Genomic DNA, 7,617 nt, shown 5'->3' with positions numbered 1-7,617 from the left:
CTAAGAATCCAGTATTTGTTCATTGAACCAGGCTATAAATGTTCTCTGGTCTTCAGTGTACATTGGAATGTCAAAGAAATAAGTTCTGGTACCAGCCAAGCTATGCCTCAGCAACAGGATAGATGAAATAGCCCATAAAAGGGAGAGCAAACAGGTAAAATTCAGCAGCTTTCTTTTTGTAGTCTTTTACGTGGGCTGCAATCAGAAGGTGTAACCCTGTGTTTGTGCAAGGGAGGAATGCTTGGTCTTTCATAGCTTAGAGTGATAACAGCCACTGATATTACCTAAATTGATATTATATTACATGATAAATAAAGAAAATACACATATCCACTTAGTAAAGTGTATGTGTGTACAAACACATTCTTTTAAAAATATGGAACAGAACAGAGGACCCAGAAATAAACCCACACACTTATGGACACCTGATCTTTGACAAAGATGCCAAAACCATACAATGGAAAAAAGATACCATCTTCAACAAATGGTGCTGGTCCAACTGGATGTCTACATGTAGAAAAATGAAAATAGATCCATACTTATCACCCTGCACAAAACTGAAGTCCAAGTGGATCAAAGACCTCAACATAAAACCATACACATTAAATCGGCTAGAAAAAAAAGTGGGGAATACCCTAGAACTCATTGGTACAGGAGAAAACTTCCTGAACAGAACACCAACAGCACAGGCTCTAAGAGCAACAATCAATAAATGGGACCTCATGAAACTGAAAAGCTTCGGTAAAGCAAAGGACACCGTCATCAAAACGAAACGACTGCCTACAGATTGGGAAAGAATCTTCACCAACCCTTTATCTGACAGAGGACTCATATCCAGTATATATAAAGAACTAAACAAGCTGAAAAGCAGCAAACCAAGTAATCCACTTAAAAAATGGGGAACAGAGCTAAACAGAGAATTCTCAACAGAGCAATATTGAATGGCAGAGAAGCACTTAAAGAAATGATCAACCTCATTAGCCATTAGGGAAATGCAAATCAAAACAACCCTGAGATTTTACCTTACACCCATGAGAATGGCCAAGATGAAAAACTCAAGTGACAACACATGCTGGAGAGGTTGTGGAGAAAGGGGAACCCTTCTCCACTGCTGGTGGGAATGTAAACTTGTACAACCACTCTGGAAAGCAATCTGGTGCTTTCTCAGACAACTAGGAATAGCGCTTCCTCAAGATCCAGCCATACCACTCCTAGGCATATATCCAAAAGAGGCTCAAGTACACAAAAAGGACATTTGCTCAACCATGTTTGTAGCAGCTTTATTTGTAATAGCCAGAAGCTGGAAACAGCCCAGATGCCCCTCAACTGAAGAATGGATGCAGAAATTGTGGTACATCTATACAATGGAATACTACTCAGCAATAAAAAACAAGGAAATGAAATTTGCAGGTAAATGGTGGGACCTGGAAAGGATCATCCTGAGTGAGTTGTCCCAGAAGCAAAAAGATACACATGGTATATACTCACTCATATAGACATACAACATAGGACAAACCCACCAAATTCTATGCATCTAAAGAAACTAAGCAAGAGAGAGGACCCTAACTAAAATGTTCAATCCCCACCTGAAAGGCAAAGAGGATGGACATCAGAAGAAGAAGAAAATAGGAAACAACCTAGGAACCTACCACAGAGGGCCTCTGAAAGCCAGAAGAAGAAGTCAGGAAACAAACTAGGAACATACCAGAGAGGGCCTCTGAAAGCCTCTGCCCTGCAGACTATCAAAGCAGATGCTGAGCCTGATGGCCAACTCTCAGACAGAGTGAATGGAATTTTATGTAAGAAATGGGAAATAGTAAGAGCTGGAGAGGACAGGGTCTCCACAAGGAGAGCAACAGAACAAGAAAATTTGAACACAGGGAACTTCCCAGAGACTCATACTCTAACCAAGCACTATTCATGGAGATAATCCAGAACCCCTGCACAGACGTAGCCCATGGCAGGTCAGTGTCCAAGTGGGTTACATAGTAATGGGAAGAGGGATTGCCTCTGACATAATCTGATTGGCCTGCTCTTTGATCACCTCACCCGAGGGGGAGCAGACTTACCAGACCACAGAAGATGACAATGCAGCTACTTTTGATGAGAACTGATAGACTAAGATCAGAAAGCAGAGGAGAACCTCCCCTATCAGTGGACTTGGGGAGGGGCATGCAGAAATGGAAGGAAGGGTGGGATCGGGAGGGGAGGAGGGAGACGCTATGGGGGGATACAAATTTAATTAAGTGTAATTAGTAATAATAATAAAAAGAGAAAAAATAAAAAATAATTTTATTTATATATTTATTTAATATAATTTATTCACTTTGTATCCTGGCTGCAGCCCCCTCCCTTGTACAAACACATTCTTTCAAAAATATGATGAAAACACTCATGTTGATTACAATCTTAATTTCTACAGATGTTCGCATGGCCTCAACTAGCAGTTATAATTACCTTGCTCCATTATTCATTCTTTTCTCGTTTGACCATAGAAAGAAAGTGGGTCTTGGTAAGAGGAGTGACTCTTACCTTCATTCATGAAGAATTTAGGCCTGGATTGGGTTGTTGAAGCTTCCCAATGACTTTAAACACAGTACAAGATAATACCAAGAGATGCCCTAAAGGAATTCCTACACTCCGAACTTAAAATTTCTTATCTCTAGTTCAGAGAAGCAATCCAATTCTCCCCATGTAGCATGTATATAAATAGACTTTTCCACACTACCAAGTAGTGTAAAACCTGTTCTTAGAGAACTTTGTTGACTGCCCTGGGATTAACTCTGTCTGCCTAAGAATGACACTGGCAAGATGTTTCCTCTCCCATCCTTAGCAATGCAGCTTAGCTGTTCAAGGACACTATATGGAAGTTGCCATTCACCAAGAGACCTTCCGTTTCCTAAGAAAATCTAGTGATAGGGATGAGAAATTTTCTGTAAGTTTTTCATGGCTTCTCTGTTTCTACTTTGAACTCTGAACTATTTAAATAAAAGTTCCGTCCAATGCCAGTAAAGCACTCTTTTGTATTATAGCCTTTGGCTTCCTTGTTCTGATAAATCTTAAATTCTACTACATTTCCTCTGCACAAGTCACTGGTAGAATCTCAGTACCGGGTAGTTTGGATCAATAATGCTTCTAAGGCTGTTATTCCTTTCTTAGCCTCTTGGCTTAAGAATATCAAAAGCTTAAAGTGGCCAGGAGGAAGTCTGAATTTCTACTTCAATGGAATGAATGCTTGCTTTGCCTCCTGGAAGGAGGACTCCCCTGTCAGAAATCAAAACTGATAGGCCAGCAGAACTTAAGGTCAGTGGAACAGGAAGCAAAAGCATTTGTAGTGGATTACTATGGATGTTGTGACTGTGAGTAGAACCACTGCCAATTTGTGATACAAAACAATTCATGGTATATGTTAAAACAGTTTTATGCTAATAGCAATCAACATGAATTTGAATGTACAATACAGTTAGGTAAGACTGTGCGCCAAAGAAAATGAGCCCTGTGAAAATAACAAAGATTTAGTAAATAACATAAGTAAAATTTTCACTTTTAAAGATGTTTTCAGTACAAATAGAAGACAAGTAATAACTGATTAAAACAGATGTGTATCTCAGTATCTTCTAAGGTAAACTATAGAGGTATTTCTTTTGGCAAGTAGTTTGTTTTCATTAAAAGCTGTTAATATTAACGTTAGTGAAATCATTAAATAAAATTTATATTCTTATTGGTTGGCCTGTAGGCAAGCTTATGGAGTATTTTCTTAATTAGTGATTGATGTGAGATGGTCCAGTGCATAGTGGGCAGTGTCACCCCTGAGCAGGTGGTGTTGGGCTCTATAAAACAAAAAAATAGACCAAGCAAGCCATGGAGAGCAAACAAGTAAGCAATGTTCTTCCATGGCTTTGGCTCAAGTTCCTGTCTCTAGGTTGCTTTCCTGGCTTCCTTCAGTGATGGAGTGTGACCTCAGATTTGAAAGATGAGGTTTCCCAGCAGACACAATCGAAAGCAAGCACTGAGCTTCTGTCGCCACCTCTGAGACTCCAAATGCCCCAGGTCTCTGTGCTTTAGCTGCCAGGGCCAGCTAAAGGATCCCATTGGAGCCTTTGGAAATAAGCAGGAGCTATATGAAGCAGTAAAGTTGTACAAGAATGCTCAGGAATGAGAGAATTATGATAACATGGCAGAACTGTGTGCAGTGATGAAGACAATGTAAGCAGTGGAGAAAGAGTACATCAAGAACTGTGTCACCCCAGTGAGTATACTGCAGCCTGATCCAGGTGCCTGATCCATACAAAGCTGCCTTCTGACAAACAGATCCAAGGTTTAGAGATCAGCTCCACTGATGAATTTTGCCAAAAGTTCAGAAAGGACTGCCCATTTGCAATGGAGAGGATAAAGGAAGACAGGCCCATCATCATTAAGCATGACAAGGGCAATCTCAACAGCAGCATCACAGTCTTAGTTCGTTACAGTCATGGACAAGCTATGGCTGGAGATCCGTGCCATGGAGGAAATTCAGCCTACTACGGGAACTAAATGGAGATCATGAATGAAGAGCCACCAGTCTCCAGACCTTGAGGGGTGCCAAACAAGTCAGCCAATGGCTGCAGACCCTGAGTGGGCTGTCAGCCTCTAATGAGCTGGATGACTCCTGCTAGGTTTTCCAGATGCTCTTCCATCTGGAGTTAGCTTAAAATGCCTTTACCCTACATTCCTGAGCCTCATCAAAGTGGGACAAGAAATGAGATGGACGGAAATGTAACCCCTCAGCTTCCCAGTATCTACACCTGTCCGTGGCAAGATGTTTGATCCCATTATGAACACTGAGATGGTGAACAACAGCAGCAACAACAAAAAACACATTGGAAATCAATCTGGTGCTTTCTCAGAAAATTAGGAATAGTGCTTCCTCAACATCCAGCTATACTATTCCTAGGCATATATCCAAAAGATGCTCAAGTACACAACAAAGACATTTGCTCAACCATGTTTGTAGCAGCTTGATTTGTAATAGTCAGAAGCTGGAAACAACCCAGATGTCCATCAAGGGAGGAATGGATATAGAAATTGTGGTACATTTACACAATGGAATACTACTCAGCATTTAAAAACAAGGAAATCATAAAATTTGCAGGCAAATGGAGGGAACTGGAAAAGATCATACTGAGTGAGGTATCCCAGAAGCAGAAAGACACACGTGGTATATACTCACTTATAAGTAGACAGTAGACATATAATATAGGATAAACATAGTAAAATCTGTACACCTAAAGAAGCTAAACAACAAGGAGGTCCCTAGGGAAGATGCTTAATCCTCATTCAAAAGAGCACACAGGATAGACATCAGAAGTAGGAGAAGACAGGGAACAGGACAGGAGCCTTCCACAGAGGGCCTCTGAAAGACTCTACCCTGCAGGGTATCAAAGCAGATGCTGAGAAACATAGCCAAACTTTGGGCAGAGTGCGGGAAACCTTATGGAAGAAGGGGGAAATAGAAAGACCTGGAAGGAACAGGAGCTCCACAAAGTGAGCAAAGAAAAAAAAATCTGGGGACAGGGGTCTTTGTTAAGACTTATTCTCCAACAAAGGACCATTCATGGAGATAACCTAGAAGCCCTGCTCATATGTATCCTATGGCAGTTCAGTATCCAAGTGGGTTCCCTAGTAATGGGCAGAGTGACTGTCTCTGACATGAACTCAGTGGCCTGCTTTTTGTTCACTTCCCCCTGAGTGGGGTGCAGCTTTACCAGGCCACAGAGGAACACAATGCAGCCACTCCTGATGAGACCTGATAGATTAGGATCTGATGGAAGGGGAGGAGGACCTCCCCTATCAGTGGACTGAGGGATGAGCATGGGTGGTAAGAGGGAGGGAGTGCAGGATTGGGAGAGGATGCAGGGAAGGGGCTACATTTGGGATACAAAGTGAATAAACTGTAATTCATAATAAATAAATTAAAAACAAAACAAAAAAGAAAACAAAATGTCTTATTTTATTGTATTTTATTTTTTTGGTGTGGCTCAGCCCTAACACACACCTTTAATCCAAGAGTTTTTTGTACACAGGATTTAAGAAAGTTAATACTAGGCCAAGAGGTGGAGCAGGAAAGCAGCTGACAGGGATTAACTAGTAGAAGGAACTTAGAGTTGTAGGGTATGTAAGGCAGCGTGGAGATGGGTATGGGTATGTAAGACAACATGCTAAAGCTATGTTATCTCCTTAGCTTTAGCTGTCTGCTCTTGAGCTTTAGCACTCTGGCTTTGGGGGGCTTTTTGAGCTTTGAGCTAGTAAGACTTTGGCCTTGGTTTATTTTGCCCATGACTACTCGGCTGCCAGCTGAGCTACTGAACTTTTTGGCTTTTTCCTCTCAGATATGAACTGAGAAGGAAGGTCAGCTGGGTGCTTTCTCTGCCTCTCTGAACTAGCAGGTTTTCACCACAGCACCTGGCTCTTGAATTTTGTTGGTAAAATACAATAATTTGCATTTTCTTTTTTTTTTCCATTTTGTTTCCCAGCATTTAAAAAAAGATTTAATGTATTACAAATTATTCACTTTGTATCCCAGCTGGATCCCATTATGTGGGATCTGGTGCTTTCTGATCTCCATGGGCATCAGACTTGCATAAGATGCACAGACATGCATGCAGACAAAACACCCATAAGTGTATAATAAAATAGATGAAATAAATTAATTGTATTCTCATAAGAAAATTCATGCTAAGTAATATTGATTGCAATAGCAGGCATTAGAAATTCTTTTTATAAGCTTTCATGTTTACTGTTATGCTTACACTACATACAAGTTGCTATCTTTTCAAAAATGCTGTTTAACATAAAAATTACACAAAACCCATGGTTGCTGACTCAAGTACCTACACACAAATAAATATATATCATCCTACATGATGAATTAGTGTAAAACTACTTTAGCCAGCTGTTATGCAAACATAGGCTTACTGTAACCAGCAATTTGACAAATGTATATTTGGATTTAAAATAAAAACAAAGGCCATCTCAGTGTTCTTGAAGAGTGTAGACTGTTAAAAACATAATTTAAAAAAAGCATATTGCAGAAAGTTTTGTCTCACTACTATTAAATGGCATTAAAGCTAAGAGCAGCACATGCTGAGGTAAATATGTACAGTGATGGTTCTAGTATATTTTTTCTCATTTTGTAAAAATGAAATAATAATAGTTTGGGTAGAAAATACCCCATACCTAGTGTTTCCTATCCTAATGTATCCCAGAACTATTATAAAGTCTGCTTTCGGAGGAAAAAAGATCTTAAGACATTTAAAGTTTTAGGTAGAAGTTCTAGAGTAAAGCCTCCTGACAGTTTTTTTCCTCACTGTGATCTAATTTAGAGATTGTTATTTACAGTTGGAATAATGGAATTTTATGTACAACTCTATTCATTTACATGAGTAAACTAACTTCAGTCATGTTAATTCCTGCACTGAAGAAATAAACTTCCTAAGACACAAAGGAAAAAATGGGGTGCAGAGCTAAACAAAGAATTCTGAACATAGGAATATCAAATGGCAGAGTAACACTTGGAGGAATCATCCTCTAAGTGCTCAACATCCTTAGTCATCTAGAAAACGCAAATCAAAATGGTCT

At 39.9% G+C, this 7,617-nt stretch overlaps 1 pseudogene; it reads left to right on the top strand.

Annotated features, from left to right (window-relative positions):
• Positions 1-4,096: 4,096 nt before the first annotated feature.
• Positions 4,097-4,715, top strand: LOC110543256 (vacuolar protein sorting-associated protein 28 homolog; annotated as a pseudogene).
• The last annotated feature ends 2,902 nt before the right edge of the window (positions 4,716-7,617 follow it).

This window comes from Meriones unguiculatus, chromosome 2 (assembly GCF_030254825.1).
Source record: "Meriones unguiculatus strain TT.TT164.6M chromosome 2, Bangor_MerUng_6.1, whole genome shotgun sequence".
Classification (NCBI taxonomy): domain Eukaryota; kingdom Metazoa; phylum Chordata; class Mammalia; order Rodentia; family Muridae; genus Meriones; species Meriones unguiculatus.
This window is presented reverse-complemented; position numbering and strand designations above follow the sequence as displayed.